The 19,527-nt window shown below is 44.7% G+C and overlaps 1 protein-coding gene and 1 long non-coding RNA gene across 3 annotated transcripts in view; one reads left to right on the forward strand and one right to left on the reverse strand.

Annotated features, from left to right (window-relative positions):
* KAT6A (lysine acetyltransferase 6A) overlaps window positions 1-2,143 on the reverse strand; it is a 103,973-nt gene extending 101,830 nt beyond the window's left edge. Inside the window, exon 1 of the mRNA XM_069572702.1 lies at window positions 1,837-2,143. The gene's annotated coding sequence lies outside the window, so the exon portion shown is untranslated. The remainder of the gene's footprint in view (window positions 1-1,836) is intronic.
* Window positions 787-17,494, forward strand: LOC138430743 (uncharacterized). 2 transcript variants are annotated; one of them, XR_011253378.1, is made up of 3 exons: window positions 787-855; window positions 15,646-15,722; window positions 16,539-17,494. It is a non-coding gene; the product is annotated as an uncharacterized lncRNA (long non-coding RNA). The 2 variants fall into 2 exon arrangements; XR_011253377.1 differs by lacking the exon at window positions 787-855 and adding an exon at window positions 2,201-2,382.
* The last annotated feature ends 2,033 nt before the right edge of the window (window positions 17,495-19,527 follow it).

Genomic DNA, 19,527 nt, shown 5'->3' on the forward strand with positions numbered 1-19,527 from the left:
CCAGTTTCATTCAGATTTTAAGAATCACACGCTGTGATAGCTTCTCCTAGTAACATTCAATATATTGGAGAGAGTCCAACAACTGTCAAAATGTTCGCAACCAATCTACAGATAGAGAAACTAGAAATGAGAATGGCCCGGAAATTCCTAGGTTCAAACGTACACTTATTTACATATCAAATGGACAGTTCAGAGGGCTGAAATATACTGCCTGTGTGTAGACTAAAGAGGAGGAGATCTCATGATTCAAGACTGTTGTCCTGAAGTGAACATTAATGAAAAAAAACAAACATTATGCATATACATGACGTTGCCACTCCACGATCAAAGTCAGTAACACTTTAAAACAAAAGAACCCGAAAGATTTGCATCTTTTTAAAAATCACCAAAATAATGAACCCTGTAACTCCTCTGCTTCCAAAAATAAACTTAACCTTACCTAAGTGCTCCTGAGAACTCTTATTCTGAGGAGCCTTTACAACATAAACAATGTCATATAGTGGCTCGCACAGCAATCCTTCCTTAAAGAGTGCCACTAAACTCAAAAGAAAAAGTTTAACAAGATGCGAGGAAACCGATAGTACTATTAACTCTGATAAAGAAAAGGCTCGAGTAAACACTCAAACCTAAGGCAAGACGTAATTTTTAAATGAGCTCTGGCTGAAAAGCGCCCCCCCTACCCCCCGGAGAGAACCAAGCTACATTTGTGTGAGAAGCGTCTCGAGAGAACAGAAATCATAATAGCATTGCCGGAGAAGTTCATTATGGGGGCATATCTGCGCTGAAAGAAAGGAGCGGCTCCAGCCCGAGTTTCAGCGGCGGGGCCCGTCCCGCACGGGCTCACCTGCCCCACAGGTAAGAAGAGAGAATGAATGACAGCCGCTGCCGGCCTCCCGGCTCCACGCAGGGGCCCCGGGTCTGCGGCGAGCAGAGCGTCTGCAGACTTGAACTCCAACTCGGGGAAACTGCCCCCTTGCTCCCGACAATCCTCCCGGGCCTCCTTCCCCGCCACCCCCACCCGCCTCCACCCCCCTCCACCCCCAGACACAGCTTCGCGCTCTCTTTTTTAAAAGAGCGAGAAAAACTTTAAAAACAACAGCAACAACAACTTGGCGTTGGCACCAGCCTGCGGCTTGCTTGCAGACGCGGGGGGCGGCCCGGCGGCTCCCACCGGACGGGAACGGAACCCGGGGACGAAGTTAACAATGAAATCACGTGAAAGAGTTGCGAGCGGCGCTCGTCTGCGCTCCCGGGCGCCCCGCAGCCGGGCCGGGTCCCGGCGGGAGCGGCGCGGGGCGCGGGGCGGGGTTGGGGGGCCCCGCCGGGCAGGTCGGCGCTGACAGGCGCCCGCCGTCCCCCGGCCCCGGGCTGACAGCGCGCGGACCCGCCGCCGCACGTGCGCCCTCCGCGCCCCCCGCACGGCCGCCTGTCAGCCCGCGCCGCGCGGCCGGGCCCGGGGCCGGTCGCGGGCACCCGGGCCGCGGGCGCCGGACGGTGGGCGCGCCCCGTGGGAGCCCCGGCCGGCCGCCTGCCCGCGCGCCCGCCCGCCCGCGGCCTGGCCGCCGCCCCCTCGCGGCTCCCCCGCTCCGCGGAGCCGGGCCCGGGCGCTGGGCACGGGCCGCGAGCGGGAGGCCGCCGGGCGCCCGGCGGGCGCGAGGGGGCGGCCGCGGCGCCCCAGCCCGAGGCCTGGCGCAGAGCAGCGGGAGGCGGCGCAGGCCGCGGCGGGGCCTGCAGCGGCCACTTGGGCCCGCGCGGCGGCGGGGCGAGGCCCCCAGGCGGCTCGGCCTCGGGCTTGGCGGCCGGGGGCGGCCGGGGGGCGGCCTCTCGGCTACTTACCGGGGGCGGAGAGCGCCGGGTGCCCGGGGCCCCGAGCCGGACCGCGGAGATGCCCCGAACTGACACGGCCGCCATCTTGGAGACAGTGCGCTCCGGCCGGGGGGAGGGGAGGCGAGGCGGCGGAACAGCCGCGGGGGGAGGGGTGGCGGCGCAAGGGAACGGCGGCCTGGGGGAGGGCGCGGGAACGGCTCGGGAGGGAGGCGGGTGGGAGGGGGAGGAGGGGGCCGCGCGGGCGGCGGGCGGGGGGGAGGCGGCCGCGGAGCGGGAAGAGCTGGGCCGGGCGCCGGGGAAGGCCGGAGGGCGGGGCGGGGGCAGCAGGGAAGAGCCGGCCGCGCGGGTCACGTGGGGCCGGTACAAAAGGCCAAAGTGGGAGGCGGCGCCGCGCGCCCCGAGCCCCGGCGGCCGGGGGCGCCCGTGCGCGGGCCGGGCAGGGCCGGGCGGCTCCCCACCCCGGGGCCGGAGCAGCCGCGGCGAGCCCCATGGCACCGCCGGGGGAGTGGAGGGCCGCGCCCGGGCGGGGAGGCTTCGGGGCGGCGCGGAAATCCGGTAGGATCCGAAGTCTTGATGGCGCCCCGTGTTTACAGCCACCGAGCCCGGCTCCTCGCCGCCTCTGCGGGCGGCCCTCCGGAGCCGGGGCCGGGAGGGGGCGGAGGGCGAGGAAGCCGCCCCCCTTCATCACTGCGGTGCCCCCCCATCGTCACTTTGGTGTCACCCCCCGCTTCATCACTGCGGTGTCCCCCCTTTCATCATTTCGATATCCCCCCCTTCATCGCTGTGGTGTCTCCACCCCCTTCATCACTTCGGTGTCCCCCCCCCTTCATCACTGCGGTGTCTCCACCCCCTTCGTCACTGCGGTGTCTTCCCCCCCACTTCATCACTTCGGTGCCCCCCTCCGTGTTCATCACTTCGGTGTCCTCCCCCTCCGTGCTCATCACTTCGGCGCCCCCCTCCGTGTTCATCACTTCGGTGCCCCCCTCCGTGTTCATCACTTGTGTCCCCCCCCATGTTCATCACTTCGGTGTCCTCCCCCCTCCGTGTTCATCACGTCGGTGCCCGCTCCCCCCCCCCCATGTTCATCACTTCGGTATCCCCTCGCAGGAAGAAGAGAGGACTCGAGGCGGGAGGGCCGGGGCGGAAAGTTGGACGGCGCGCGGAGCGCCGCCGCCTTGACCTCACCCTCCCCGCCCCGGGGGACCTGTTGGGCCGCGCAGAGCCGTCTCGCTCTGCAGGGGCAGGTGTGCGCTCGGCGGCGAGCCCCGCGCGGGTCCGCTGCGCGTCTGAGCCTGGAGCCTCCGTCGGGCTCCCACCACGACTCCCCAGTCCGGTGCGCCTGGCCCTGCTCGGGCCCGCTCTCTACCGAATCTACGGCCGAGCTGAGAACGGGGCCCTTTTCACGGCCCGTCTGTCCTCCTCCGGCCGCATGCATGTTTTCTTTGTCTCGTGTCCCATCGGTGGCTGGGACTACTGAGTCAGACCTTTTTATTAATCTGCATTCCAGGGAAGGGCAGTGCATGACAGATGACAGGCGAAATAACTCATACTTCTGTGTGGACACATTTTCCCGCCCCCGGACCATTTCACCGGCCAGACTGTTCTCCCCAAACATCTCCTGGATTTATCCCAGCTTCACCATTTAAAGTCCGCGCTCTGGCTCACTCCCCTAACGTTGCCTTCGTGAACTTTTGCAGTTTGATCGCTTGCCCTATCCGTGTGGCACCTGTTGCATGGCCTTTTATCTACGTTTTACGAGCGTATTCCCAGGTATATTCTGGAATGCCTCTTTGCATCTCTAGTGGCCTAGTGTTGTACGTGCAGTTCAGAGTCCCAAAAGGTGTTGCTAGTGAATGAACAGTAAGGTAGAACTGTGCTTTTGAACTGTGATGTTGGAGAAGACTCTTGAGAGTCCCTTGGACTGCAAGGAGATCCAACCAGTCCATTCTGAAGGAGATCAGTCCTGGGTGTTCATTGGAAGGACTGATGCTGAAGCTGAAACTCCAATACTTTGGTCACCTGATGCAAAGAGCTGACTCATTTGAAAAGACCCTGACGCTGGGAAAGATTGAGGGCAGAAGGAGAAGGGGATGACAGAGGATGAGATGGTTGGAAGGCATCACCGACATGGGTTTGGTTAGACTCCAGCAGTTGGTGATGGACAGGGAGGCCTGGCATGCTGCAGTGGGGTCACAAAGAGTCTGACAGGACTGAACTGAACTGACTGAGCTGAACTGAAGAGGTGGAATGTCCACCTCCACCCCCATCAAACCCTCTCTTGTTTATGTCTCAACCTATCCTTTCTTGTCTCTGTAGCTTTTCTCCATTCTATTCCTTAGCCTTATTCCTCTATACATCATAGACGGTCTAGGCCATTCAATAGTAACATAAAAACTTAAATTTTGAACTCAGTATCCTACCAGTGACAACTGATAACAGTAATTGTAATGTAAGATTTACAGAATCATCCTTTTCTTTACTTACCACTAAGCCCCATCCCCTAATTAGAGAAATGTGGGGATAGAAAATAATATATTAGGGTAATTTCCATTCTAGATGAGTTAGATAGATGCATTCTCAGGAAAAATGAGAGACGATTGTAACCGAAAATACGCCTGTGGGTAGGGAGTGGGAGAGACTCTTTTAGAAGACTGAAGCAATGTTCTTATTTCCCAAAGAGGACAGGTAAAGTCATACTAATAGAAAATTAGTTCAAGGGAGGTGAGTATGTGGCCTTCAGAAGAAAATAACCAAGATGGCTTTTGTTTCCTTTTGGATAATTTGGAAGAAAACTAGCCACAGCCCTTGTTGTGGAAAGACCAAACTGGAGTTTAAGCACACAGCAGCAAGAATTTAAAACAATTTGCAACAACAAAGCACAGTTTAGCTTTTCAAACAGCTTCCATAGAGAGTCTTTGCTTTACATTTGCATAACTTAATGGCACATTCAGGCAGTCTTCTCAAAAGACTGATTCAGGTCTTCATCTTTTGCATGCTAAAAAGAAATCCACAGTATCCAAAGGATAGTTTCTCTTGTTTCAAGCTTACTCAGAATTCAGCCCTGTTGGGCTGACAGCTCAAAGTTTGTCCCCCTTCCGCATTTCACTCTAGATATCCCTGCCTTTTCAGCTGTATCTGTTAACTACGTTTTATGCAGAGTTCAGCTAAGCCTCAAACTGGATGGTTGCTCTATCCTTGTTTCAACAGGAGTTTTAGTCCATTTACATTTAATATAATTACTGTGAGATGAACACAACTGTATGGTAATTTGAACATTCTTTGGCATTGCTCTTCTTTGGAATTGGAAAGAAAACTGACCGTTTCCACTCCTGCGGCCACTGCTGCTTTCTCCAAATGCTCTAATATATTGAGTGCAGAGCTTTAACAGTATCACCTTTCAGGAGTTTAAATAGCCCAGCTGGAATTCCATCACCTCCACTAACTTTGTTCATAATCATGCTTCCTAAGGCCCACTTGACTTTACATTCCAGGATGGCTGGCTCTAGGTGAGTGATCACAATCAATGTGGTCATCTGGGTCATTAGGACCTTTTCTTGTATAATTTTTCTGTGTAATCTTGCCACCTTTTCTTAATCTCTTCTGCTTCTGTTAGGTCCTTGACGTTTCTGTCCTTTATTGTGCCCATCTTTGCATGAAATATTCCCTTGATATCTCCAATTATCTTGAAGAGATCACTAGTCTTTCCCATTGTATTGTTTTCCTCTATTTCTTTTCATTGTTCATTTAAGAAGTACTCCTTATCTCTCCTTGCTATTTTCTGGAACTCTGCACTTAGATAGGTATATCTTTCCCTTTCTCCCTTCATGAATCACAGCCTTGTTGTGGTGGAGAGGTTTGCATAACTCAATAAAGCTATGAGCCGTGCTGAGCAGACCCATCCAAGATGGCCAGGTCACAGTGAAGAGTTCTGACAAAACAATCCAGCAGAGAAGGAAATGGCAACCCACTCCCATATTCTTGCCTTGAGAACCCCATGAACACTATGAAAAAGCAAAAAGATTGACTTATTAGACTATAATGTAAAGGATTATTTTTGCCACTTCCCTCTGAATGCTAAAAGCATAGAATAATATTGTTCCTCCACTTAGTTCTTCACCTTTTGTGTTTACCGTTATCATGGATTTTAATTGTGCACATATTTTAAATCTCACAGTTGAGACTGGGTTTTGGCCAGACTTGGTCTCCTATTTTGCTGCAGCTCCTACAGCACAGCCTTCAGGGTTCCAACTGAAAGTCTGTGTTCCCTGGAGCCAACAGTGGTCACTGTGGACCCTGAAATCTAATGCTGGTTTCCTCAAAACCCTGAGATGGCAAAAACCTCCACTCTGCTTTCCCAGGGCTTAACCTTCTGGTTCAGTAGGTAAAGAATCCACCTGCAATGCAGGAGACCTGGGTTCGATCCCTGGGTCCAGAAAATCCCCTGAAGAAGGAAATGGCAACCCACTGCAGTATTCTTGCCTGCCAGGCTCTGGTCCGTGGGGTCACAAACGGTCAGACACAAATGAGCAACCGACACACCTTCTGTCTTAGGCATCTTCAGAAACTTGAGGGAGGACTTTTCTGCTGGCCCAGCGGTTAAGACTTCACACTTCTCATGTAGGGGGCCCATGTTCGATCCCTGGTCAGGGAAGTTCCACATGCCGCAAGGTACAGCCAAGAAAATAAAAATAAAGATCCATATATTTTAAAAAAGAGAGAGAGAGAGAGGAACTTGAGGAAACCAGCAGAGACTTAGGCTCAGTTACTCACTTGTCCCTTTTCACTGGAAATCTGGCCCCTCTATTTGATTTTGTCTCTCCAACCTTGCTTAACTGCCACAGTTCCTGCTGGTCTCTTTGCCTCTCGGGGCCTCTTGTGGGTCTGTTCCCAAACTTGGACTCTGGCCATATGCCTAGAATTTCCCTGAGGAACAAAGGTGCTGGAGAATGTCACCCCACCTGTGTGTAAAGTTTCCCCTTAGTTGAGACTGGATCCTCTTAAGTCTGGTCCCTTAAGTTGCTTGCTGATGCCTTCAAGTAGGTGTTTTATCCTGTACCTGCTTGCCTCATGGTTTTCAGCTCGATCTTTGGCCTGCTGTAAGTACCCCCACCATACTCAGAACCAGGAAAAGTGTTAAAAATGAAAAGGTCTGTCCTTCTCATTCGAAGAATGTCTGAACAGGGCTTTGCCTGATGTATCAAGGTAAGTTTCCAATACTTCCTGTGTATCAGAATCACCTGAGTACTTTTTAGTAAGATTCAAGGATTCCATTCCAGACTTACTGAATCGGAGTTTCTGAGAGTGAGATGACTTTGGCTCTGTGTTTTAAAAAACTGCAAGTAAGAACTTCTGCTCTGACCATGATCAAGTATTGGAGTTTATCCTCCCACCCCTTAAACAACTGCAAAGCCTGAAAGACTATATGAAACAATGGTTTTTAAGACATTAAACAGTAGATAGGGTAACACAGTGGTGACTGAAATGAGAAGTGAAGAAGTGGAACCAGCAAACTGCCCCGGCCTACTGCTTTCAGACATGCTTAGAACTCAGCCCAGAGCCCAGCAATATTATTGCTCAGCTGAGGATACAAATATCACTGCTGAGAAAGAACAAGGTATCTAGCTAACATTTGCAGGACAGGGAACCAGAAAGGGGAAAGATGCATCTATCTAGAACCCCAGGTGTCTGCAGCCTGCGAATGAATATTCATCTGCACATGATTGAGAGCAAACTAACTGGGGGAAGAACCACCAAAAAAGAGCAAGGGAAACTATTCCCAGAGCTCTCATATGAGTGGAAACAGTGTCTGTTTCCAGAAGCTAGAATGGAAGGCTTTCAACACTGTCAGCTTTGGGTATCATCTTAGTATTGAGGCTGTTGCTGCTGCGGCTGCTAAGTCACTTCAGTCGTGTCCAACTCTGTGCGACCCCAGAGATGGCAGCCCACCAGGCTCCCCCATCCCCGGGATTCTCCAGGCAAGAATAGTGGAGTGGGTTGCCATTTCCTTCTCCAGTGCATGAAAGTGAAAAGTGAAAGTGAAGTCCCTCAGTCGTGTCCGACTACTTACCCTTTATTGGGGGTTAGGAGAGAGATTTGATGCAATAATGGCTGAAATACTCCCGAATTGAATGAAAACTATAAATCCACAAATTCAAGGAGTTTAATGAACACCAAGCACAATAAACAAAATCATAATCACACCAAGGCACATTATGCTAAAGTTACTGAAAAATCAATGGTAAACAGAAAAATCTTAACATTTACCAGAGGAATAAAAGCCACATTCTATATAAAGTGAAAGTTCCTCAGTCGTGTCCGACTCTTTGCAACTCCAGGCCAGAATACTGGGATGGGTAGACTTTCCCTTCTCCGGAGTTCCCAACCCAGTGATTGAACCCAGGTCTCCCGCACTGCAGGCGGATTCTTTACCAGCTGAGCTACAAGGGAAGCCCACATTATATATAAAGCTACACAGAATTACATTAGACTTATTGGAAACTATATAACCGAGAAAGAGAAAAAAAACTTAAGAATATTGAAAGATTAAAAATTGACCTGAAATTCCTCATTCAGAAAAAAAAAAAAAAGTCTTTTAGGAATGAGGGCAAAATAGCGAGTTTCTCAGACACAAAAAGAAAAGCCTAAGACAGTTTAGAAAAGGCTAAGACCTGAACTGCCAGAAATGTGGAAAACATTTCTTCAGAAAGAAGAGGAAAGAGTATATCCTTTATTAGGTGGAAATGTCGGTTTGTAGAAAGTAGTAGAACTAGAAATAAGAAATATATGGATAAGACTAAATTTTTAAAAAAAAACTTACGATTGATTGTAAGGCAAATTAAAGACAATACGCGTGGAGTTTAAAATGTGAATAGAATAAAGTGGATGATGGGGTTGTCCAGGGAGATGGAAGTAGCTGTCACAGGTTTTACACTGCACGCAGAGTAGTGCATGATATTTGCAGGTACTGGGGTAAGCTGAAGATTCATGTTACAAATTCTAGAGCAGCCACTACAAGGAATAATAATAAATATGAGGTATAGTTCCTAGGCCAATACTAGAAATAAAATGGACTCACAAAATTGTTCAGTCCAGAAGATAGGGAAAGAAAAAAAAAGGAGCAAAGAACAGACGAGACAAATAGAAAACTTTGGCAAAATGGTAGATTTAAATTCAACCATATTGGCGATTATATTAAATATATATGATATAAACATCCAAGTAAAAGGTACAGATAATCACATGGGATAAAAGTATGAGCCAAAATATGTAGTGTCTATAAGGAGGAAATTTTAAATACAAATAAATTAGTAATAAAGAATAAGAAAAGATAGACCAGGCAAACATTAATCAAAAGAATACTGGAGGGACTTCCCTGGTGGTGCAGTGGTTAAGACTTTGCTTCCAAAGCAGGGTGTACAGGTTCAATCCCTGGTTGGGAAATTAAGATCCCATATGCCTTGTGGTCAAAAGTCCAAAACTTAAGACAGAAGCAATACTTGAACAAATTCATTAAGATTTGAAAAAGAACACTAGGATGGATGTATTAATATTAAAAAGGTGATTGTAGAATGAGGTTTATTACCAGGAATAAAAATGGATATTTTAGAATGATAAAAGGGTCAATTCATCAAGAGGATTTAACAATCATAAAGGTACATGAAACTAATTGCAGACCTTCGAAATACTGAAGCAAAAACGGAGAAAACGAGACAAATCTACAATTAGAGTTAAAATTTCAACAGTCCCATATCAATAATTAATTTAAAACGTCAGTAGAAAGAAAATGAACAATGATATAGAATACGTGAGAAATAATGTCAACTAACTGAAATTTATAAAACACTGTACCCAACAACAGAAGAATCCACATTCTCACTAGTGTACACAAAATATTCTGGGTCATAATAGACTATATTCTGGGTCATAAGACTAATTTTACTGTATTTAAGATGATTGAAATTGTACACAGTGTGATCTCTGATAAAATGAAATTAAACTGGGTATTAATTACAGAAGTGTATCTGGAAAATCAGCAAATGTTTGCCAGTCAAGCAACACATGGGTCAACCAGGAAATTAAAAGAGAAATTAGAAAGTTTTATTGAATAAAAATGAAACATATCAAAATGTGCAGCTAAATCAGTGCTTGGACATTTAGAGCACTAAACAGTTATATTAGAAGCATGGACACATCTCAACTCAATTAATCAAGCTTCTACATTTAGAAATTAGAGAAAGAAAAGCAAATAAAAACCCCATAGTAAATGGAAGGGAGGAAGTAATAACGAGTTGCAATCAATGAAATGAAAAGCAGGAAGGCAAAAGAAAAAATCAATGAAACTAAAAGATGGTTTGCTGTAAAGATTAATGAAATCAATTAAACTCTAAGGAGACTGGCCAGGAAGGCAAAAAGATAAGACAAGAATTAACAATATAAAGAGTGAAAGATCCAGGAATTTCCTGGTTGTCCAGTAGCTAGGACTTCTACTGCAGGAGGCGCAAGTTCAATCCCTGGTTGGGGAACTAAGATCCCACATACTGTGCAGCACAGCCGAAATAGATTAAAGATAAAGAATGAAAGATGCTACGCATGTTAAACGAATACAGAATAATATGAACAACCTTACACCAAGACGCTGAACAACTTAAATGGAAAAATTCCTTGAATGACATAATCTACTAAAGGATATACAAGAAGAAATAATTCAAATAATCCTACACCTATCAAAGGATTGGAGCTTATAGTTTTAAAACCTTCCACAAAGATACTTCAGGCATTGTTCTCACTGGTAAATCCTACCAAACACTTAATAAATTGATAAAACCCGTTCTACATAAATTCTTCCAGAAAATTGTAGAATATTTCCCAACTTATTTTCTGAGGTCAGCATTACTCTGATTTCAATACTAGACAAAAGCATTACTAAAAAAAGAGAGTGTCCTTCATGAATGTGGATGCACAGATGCAAATTTCTTTCGAAAGTTGTAGCAAATGGAATCTGACTATACATAAAACGGTGCTAAGTTGCTTCAGTTGTGGCTGACTCTTTGCAACTCCATGGGCTGTAGCCTGCCAGACTTCTCTGTCCATGGGATTTCCCAGGCAAGAAAACTGGAGTGGGTAGCCTTTTCCTTCTCCAGGGGAGATTTCTGACCCAAGGATTGAACTCCCCTGAAATGTGCATTTAAAACTGATTAAGATTGGAGATTCTTTGCTGGTCCAGAGGTTAGGACCCTGTACTTTCACTGCTCAGGGCCTAGGTTTAATCCCTGGTTGAGGAATTAAGATCCCATAAGCCATGTGGCCCAGAGAGCATGACCCCCCCCCAAAAAAGATGATTAAGATGGTGAATTTTATGTTATGTGTATATTACTACTGTTAAAGATAAATTTTTATTTTTTTATTTATTTTTAATTGGAGGCTAATTACAATACTGTAGTGGTTTTTGCCTTACATTGACATGAATCAGCCATGGGTGTACATGTATTCCCCATCCTGAACCCCCCTCCCACCTCCCTCCCCATCCCATCCCTCAGATCATCCCAGTGCACCAGCCCCAAGCACCCTGTATCATGCATCGAACCTGAACTGTTGATCTGTTTCACATATGATAATATACATGTTTCAATGCCATTCTCTCAAATCATCCCACCCTCACCTTCTCCCATAGAGTCCAAAAGACTGTTCTATACATCTGTGTCTCTTTTGCTGTCTCGCATATAGGGTCATCGTTACCATCTTTCTAAATTCCATATATATGTGATAGTATAGTGTATTGGTGTAAAAGATAAATTGTATTTCTACATACCAGCAACAATTAGAGATGAAAATATAATGTATATAGTTATATCTAAATATTTAGATATAATATTTAGACAAATAATGTGCAAGATATGTTTATTGAATATAAAATACTGCCAAGAATATTAAAGAAAGCCTAAGAAATGAGCGCCGAAGAATTGATGCTTTTGAACTGTGGTGTTGGAGAAGACTCTTGAGAGTCCCTTGGACTGCAGGGAGTTCCAACCAATCCATTCTGAAGGAGATCAGTCCTGGGATTTCTTTGGAAGGAATGATGCTAAAGCTGAAACTCCAGTACTTTGGCCACCTCATGCGAAGTGTTGACTCATTGGAAAAGACTCTGATGCTGGGAGGGATTGGGGCAGGAGGAGAAGGGGACGACAGAGGATGAGATGGCTGGATGGCATCACCGACTTGATGGACATGAGTCTGAGTGAACTCCAGGAGTTGGTGATGGACAGGAAGGCCTGGCATGCTGCGATTCATGGGGTCGCAAAGAGTCGGACATGAATGAGCGACTGAACTGAACTGAAGAAAATAGAAAGATACATCTTCTGGATTGGAAAACTTAGTATTGTTAAGATGTCAGTTATCCCCAGATTGATTTATAGATTCAGTGCACTTGAACTCACAATCTGAGCAGGATTCATTTCTACAAACTGACAAGCAGATCCTAAAATTCTCTTGGAACTACAAAAGATATAGAAGTGCCATACAGCTTTGAAAATGAACAGAGTTGAAGGTGTTTTACGGTCTGACTATGACTTTCCAGGTTTTCTCCCGCAACACACATCAGTACTGACAGCTACCATTCTATCACATCGGTCTGTTGTGAGAGTTTAAAGTTGGTATAGTCCTAGCACTGAAATAGTCTGCATTATATAATAAGCCCGCTTGTTAGTATTGTTATTATTGTGTTATTTTAATGTGCATTTTCCCTGAGCACTAGTGAGACCAACCTTTTTTAAAAAAATACGTTTATTGGCCTTTTGAGTTTTCTGTGAAGTATTTTGTTCTAATCTTTGGCCTATTTTTCTATTGCATTTATTTGCATCTCTCTTAATTCTTTGTATTTTCCAGGTCCTGCTACATGTCAGTTATATATGTTATATATTGTTTCCCCTAGTTTTTAATCTTGTCATTTCACTTTTCTTAGTGGTGTTTCTAGATGAACAGAAGTTCCTATTATAAAATTTTTATGTATATGTGTGTATATATACATACTTATATAAATTACATAAATCTTTTCTTTTTATCATTTGTGTGGTGATAGTTTTCTCCCTTGTCTTTCTTCTAATCTTGCAAAATAAATACTTTCAAATTGAGAATATTTGCTATAGTTTTTGAAGATACTCTTAATAAGAATGAGGAACTTCCCTTCGATTTCCACATTGCTAAGAGTCTTTATTACCAAATGCTGGATTTTGTCAAATGCCTGTTCTGCAACTAATGACATTGTCATTAATTTTTTTCCTTTAACCTGTGAAGGCAATGAATGGCAGTGGCTGTTTTTCTAATGTTAAATCCACTTTGCATCCGGGAACAGATTCAACTTGGTCATAATATATTATCTTTTTATAAATAGCAGGATGTACATGCATAAGTAAATTGTTTAGGATTTGTGTGATTATATCCACAAGTGAATCCGATCTATCATTTTCCTGCCTTGAATTCTTCTTTCATATTTTGGTATCAAAATTGTGCTTGTCTCATGAAACGAGAAAGGATAGTTGCTGCTTTTTCTATTCTCCAGATAGTTTTGTAAGGTAAAATTATTTGTTCTTTATTTTTTTTCATTTATTTATTTTTTATTTTTATTTTTTTAAATTTTAAAATCTTTAATTCTTACATGTGTTCCCAAACATGAACCCCCCTCCCACCTCCCTCCCCATAACATCTCTCTGGGTCATCCCCATGCACCAGCCCCAAGCATGATGTATCCTGCGTCAGACATAGACTGGCGATTCGATTCTTACATGATAGTATACATGTTGTTCTTTAAACATTTGGGAAAATTCACCAGTAAAAAAAATTCTCCAGTAAACCATCCAGAACTAGTTTTTCTCTGTGGAAAATGTTTGCATACTAAGTTATATATAATATATATGTATATCCCACATGCCATGGCTAAAAGCTGGTGTAGTAGCCAAATAAATATAACCAAAAAAAGAAGTAATATCATTTGGGAGTGTTATGACAGTATGTGTTTATAAGTCCCCAGATGATGGTGGTGGTGGTGGTGCTGCTGCTAAGTCGCTTCAGTCCTGTCCGACTCTGTGCAACCCCATAGACGGCAGCCCACCAGGCTCCCCCTTCCCTGGGATTCTCCAGGCAAGAACACTGGAGTGGGTTGCCATTTCCTTCTCCAGTGCGTGAAAGTGAAAAGTGAAAGGGAATTCGCTCAATTGTGTCTGACTCTTTGTGACCCCATGGACTGCAGCCCACCAGGCTCCTCCGTCCATGGGATTTTCCAGGCAAGAGTACTGGAGTGGGGTGCCATTGCCTTCTCCGAGATGATGGTGTTAGAAGGACAACAAAGAAAATGAATCCAAGACTTCCCTGGTGGTCCACTGGTTAAGAATCACCTGCCAGTGCAGGGGACACAGGTTCGATCCCTGGTCTGGAAAGATCCTACGTGCCACTGGGCAACTGAGCGCAGGCGCTGCAGCTGCTGAAGCCCATACGCAGTGAGAAGCGCCTGCACTGCAGCTGGAGAGTAGCCCCCGCTTGCCGCAACTAGAGAAAACCTGCGCCAGAAGCAAAGACCCAGCACAGTCCGAAATAACTAACAATTTTTTTTAATGCAAATTCAGAACAAGCATCCACCTTGTCAGGGTGGATTCCTGCCCTCCTTTGTAACTGAGGATGTCCCAGGGTATGTAATCAACCTACTACCAAGTGGCAACTGATATCTTTGGGAAGTGGTACCATACTGGGAGGCTAAGGATTGCTGCCGCTGGCATGCCAGGCAATCAGCAGTGGCAGTTAGCCCACGATACACAAGGCTGGCTCTGATGAGGGCAAGTCCTTATTGATGAGGTTTTGCACAGCTTCTGTCTTGACACCATTACGGCTTTATTCCCGAGCAAGCACTGAAATAGTCTGAAAAGGAAGTTGACCAGCATTCGCAAAGTGAGTTGTCTTGCTAAACTGATTTTTCTGAGCCTTCTTCACAGTAGAGGACCCTTGGTAAGCATTTAGCTGGGCACCAACTAGTTGCATCCTTTTGGCCCAAAGCTCCTTGCCAGTAAGCTCTCCACCATGGTCATTCCAAGCCACTGATCATCCAGCCAAGACACTAGCCTTTGCCCAGGAATCTGTGCAGGGTCTTAGTTCAGGCTAACCTCTTCTGCTGGATAGAGTAGATGCGGAGATGCGTCGCTTAATGTTCACCCCCTGGGAGGATGTTTCTGCCTCCTCATTCTTCAAGACAACTCTGAGAGGGGCTCCATCACAAGCACCATCTCTCAATCAGGCTCTCTCCCTCTGTCTCTCCTTCTCCCACACACGTGCACGCACACACACACACACACACACACTCAGGTTAATAAATAGAATATATACGGTACTTTTGATGCTTTCCTCCTTTGCCTCCTCCCCAGACTCCACGTGACTACTGTTGTTGCTTCTACGTTTCCTCTTTCTGGACCTTCTATTACTTAGGTTTTGGACTCATTGGACAGATCGTGTTACTTTCTCACTTAGTCTAATTTTCTATCTCTTTGTCTTTTTTCTCCATTTTGGGGGGAAATTTCCAAAACTAATTTTCCGATACTTTTTTGAGCTCATTTCCACTAACGTGTATTCAATTTCTAAGAGCTGTTTTTTATTTTCTTAATGTTCCTTTTCATAGCATCCCTTTCTTGTTTCATAAATGTAGCACTAACTTTATCTCTCTGAGGATATGAGTAAGTCCCCTCCCCCTGGTTTTTTTTTCTCCTTGCATGCTGTCTGATTCTCTAACTTGTGTGCTTTTTTGTTTGTTTTTTGATTTTGTATCTTGCCTCTTTTATTCAGGATTAAATTCTGGTTACTCATACCCAGCCAGAATACTCCAAAAGTGATATAACCTTCTCAGGGAATCATCTTTAGAGGTACGTGAATTCCACTTGCCCCTCATTCATGAAGTTCATTTTTCAAAAACAACTTTGTTGAGATATAATTCACATACTGATTAATTTACCCATTTAAAGTGTACAATTCAACAACCACAGAAATAATAATTACAAACTATACAGTTCAACAGTTTTAATTCTCATGTTGTCCAAATTATCCATTTTTTTTCTTTTATTGCTTACACCTGTGACATTATATCTAAGAAACCGTTATCCTTCATTCAGGGTCATGAAGATTTATTCCTATGGTTCATTGTAAGAGTTTTTATCACTTCGGCTTTCACATTTAGGTGTTTGATCCATCTGGGTTATTTTTTGTGTACAGTGTGAACTAGGGGTTCAGCTATATCCTTGTGCATGCAGATATCCAGTTTTCCTAGTACATTTGGTTGAAAAGACAATTAAATTGTCATAGCTCTCATCCAAATTCAATTGACAGTAAATGTAAGGATTTCTTCTTTCCGACTGTCAATCCTACTCAGTGGGTCCATATGTCTGCCTGTAAACCATCACTATACCATCTTGATTATGGAAGTTTTGTAATAAGTTTTGAAGCTGGAAATTGTGAGTCCTCCAACTTTGTACTTCTTGACTATTTTAATTCTTCGAGGTCTTTTGACGTCTATGTGTATTTTAGGATCAGTTTGTCAATTTCCATAAAGAATCCAAGTGGAATTTTGACCAGATTAAGTTGAATCTGCAAAGCAATGTGGAGAATATTGCCATCTTAACAATATTAAGCCTTTCTATCTGTGAACAGATATTTAACTTATATCTTATTTAACTTATATGCAGAGTACATCATGAGAAACGCTGGACTGGGAGAAACACAAGCTGGAATCAAGATTGCCAGGAGAAATATCAATAACCTCAGATATGCAGATGACACCACCCTTATGGCAGAAAGTGAAGAGGAACTAAAAAGCCTCTTGATGAAAGTGAAAGTGGAGAGTGAAAAAGTTGGCTTAAAGCTCAACATTCAGAAAACGAAGATCATGGCATCCAGTCCCATCACTTCATGGGAAATAGATAGGGAAACAGTGGAAACAGTGTCAGACTTTATTTTGGGGGGCTCCAAAATCACTGCAGATGGTGACTGCAGCCATGAAATTAAAAGACGCTTACTCCTTGGAAGAAAAGTTGTGACCAACCTAGATAGCATATTCAAAAGCAGAGACATTACTTTGCCAACTAAGGTCCGTCTAGTCAAGGCTATGGTTTTTCCTGTGGTCATGTATGAATGTGAGAGTTGGACTGTGGAGAAGGCTGAGCACCAAAAAATTGATGCTTTTTGAACTGTAGTGCTGGAGAAGACTCTTGAGGGTCCCTTGGACTGCAAGGAGATCCAAGCAGTCCATTCTGAAGGAGATCAGCCCTGGGTGTTCTTTGGAAGGAATGATGCTAAAGCTGAAACTTCAGTACTTTGGCCACCTCATGCAAAGAGTTGACTCATTGGAAAAGACTGTGATGCTGGGAGGGATTGGGGGCAGGAGGAAAAGGGGATGACAGAGGATGAGATGGCTGGATGGCATCACTGACTTGATGGATGTGATTCTGAGTGAATTCCCAGAGTTGGTGATAGACAGAGAGGCCTGGTTGCTGCGATTCATGGAGTTGCAAAGAGTCGGACACGACTGAGCAACTGAACTGAACTGATCTGTGAATATGGAAGGTCTTTCCATTTATGAGATTTCATTAAATATCTTTCAACAATGTTTCATGGTTTTCAATATACATCTTCTTTTGTTAAACTTTGTGTAAGTATTTTGTTCTTTTTGATGGTATTAGTGAATGGAATTGTTAATTACATTTTTTGCAATGGTCATTGCTATTTATAAAAATATAATTTATGTTTATATATTGATCTGGTGTCCTGCAAACTTGCTGACCCCATGTATTACCTCTCCTAGTTTTTAATTCCTTAGTATTCTCTATATACAAGGTCACGTCATCTGCTTTACTTCTTTTCCAGCCTGGGTGCCTTTTATTTCTTTGATGTCTGATTGCTCTAGCTAGAAACTCCAATACAGTGTGAACTAGATATGGTGAGAACAGACATCCTTGTCTTGCTGCTGATGTTAGTGGGGAAGGCATTCAGGTTTTAAACATTAAGGATGATAGCTGTGAGTTTTTATGGATGTGCTTTACCAGGTTGAGGAAGTTCCTTTCTGCTCTTATTTTGTTGAGCATTTTTATCATGAAAGGGTATTAGATTTTGTCAGAGTCTTTATCTGCATCTGTGGGGATGATCAAATGGTTTTCGCCCTAACTTTACTACTTTGGTATATTATGTTCCTTGATTTCCATATTTTACACCAACCTGGAATTCCTAGAGTAAGTCCTGCTTGGCCATGGTATATAATCCTTTTTACATGTTGCTGGATTCAGTTTGGTGGCATTTTGCTGAGGATTTTTGCTTCTATATTCATAAGGGCTTTTCATCTAGTTTGTTTGGTCTACCCCCTCTTCTTATGATATCTTTGTCTGATTTTGGAATCAGGGTAGCACTGGTCCACACTGAATGATATGGGAAGTGTTACATTCTATTCTACGTTATGGAAGCATTTGTAAAGGATTCGTATAATTCTTTAAATGTTTGGTAGTGGTGGTTTGGTCTCTTAAGTCGTGTCCAAATCTTGCGACCTTATGGACTGTACACATAGCCCACCAGGCTCCTCTGTCCATGGGATTTTCCAGGCAAGAATACTGGAATGGGTTGCCATTCCCTTCTCCAGGGGATCTACCCGACCCAGGGATCGAACCCTGGTCTTCTGCACTGCAGGCAGATTCTTTGCAGTCTCAGCTATGAGAGAATCCCAAATATTTGGTAGCTTTCACCAATATAGTCATCTGGGCCTGCGATTTTCTTTGTGGGAAGTTTTTAAACTATTAATTCAATCTCTAAATTTGTCATTCAGATTTTTTTTTCTTTTTATCTTGCCAGTTGACTTTTTGTCTTTCTAGAATTTTGTCCATTTTATCTAGTTATCTAACTTAGATGCCATATGGCTGTTCATAGAATTCCCTTCTAATCCTTTCTCCCCACCCCACCCCCATAAAGTTGGAGTGATGTCCTTTTTTCATTCCTGATTTTAGTAATTTGAGTGTTCTCTGTTTTTCATTTTATAGTTTGGCTAGAGATTTATCAATTCCATTGATCTTTCATTCTTTTTCAATATATCTGTTTATTGTATTTATTTACTTAATTATTTTCATTTTGGCGGCACTGGTTCTTTGTGGTGCCTGGGCTTACTTGCCCCAAAGTGTGTGGGACCTTAGTTCCCGGCTGGGGACCGAACCTGCATCCTCTGCACTGGAAGGCAGAGTTTTAACCACTGGACCACAGAGGAAGTCGCCCTGTTGATCTTTCTGTTTAAGTTAATCAGTGTACTTTTGGCTGCCCTCAGGCCTTGCTGTGTGAGGGCTTTCTCTAGCTGGGGCAAGCAGGGAATCTGCAAGCAGGGAATCGGCGTCTTTGTTACAGCGCTCCGGCTTCTCACCGCACTGGCTTCTCTTGCTGCAAGGTGTGGGCTCCATTAGTTGTGCCACAGGGCCTTCAGTTGCTCTGCAGTGCGTGGAATCCTCCCAGGCCAGAGATCGAACCATGTCCCCTGCATTGGCAGGGGGACTCCCGTCCACTAGACCACCAGGAAAGTCCCCACTGTTGATCTTCTAGGGAACCAAACTTTGGCTCCGTTGATTTCCTCTCTTGTTTTTTCTATCCTCTATTTCATTTATTTCCACTCTGGTCTTTCTTATTTCCCTGCTTCTGCTTGTTTTGGGT

This window comes from Ovis canadensis, chromosome 26 (assembly GCF_042477335.2).
Source record: "Ovis canadensis isolate MfBH-ARS-UI-01 breed Bighorn chromosome 26, ARS-UI_OviCan_v2, whole genome shotgun sequence".
Lineage (NCBI taxonomy): Eukaryota > Metazoa > Chordata > Mammalia > Artiodactyla > Bovidae > Ovis > Ovis canadensis.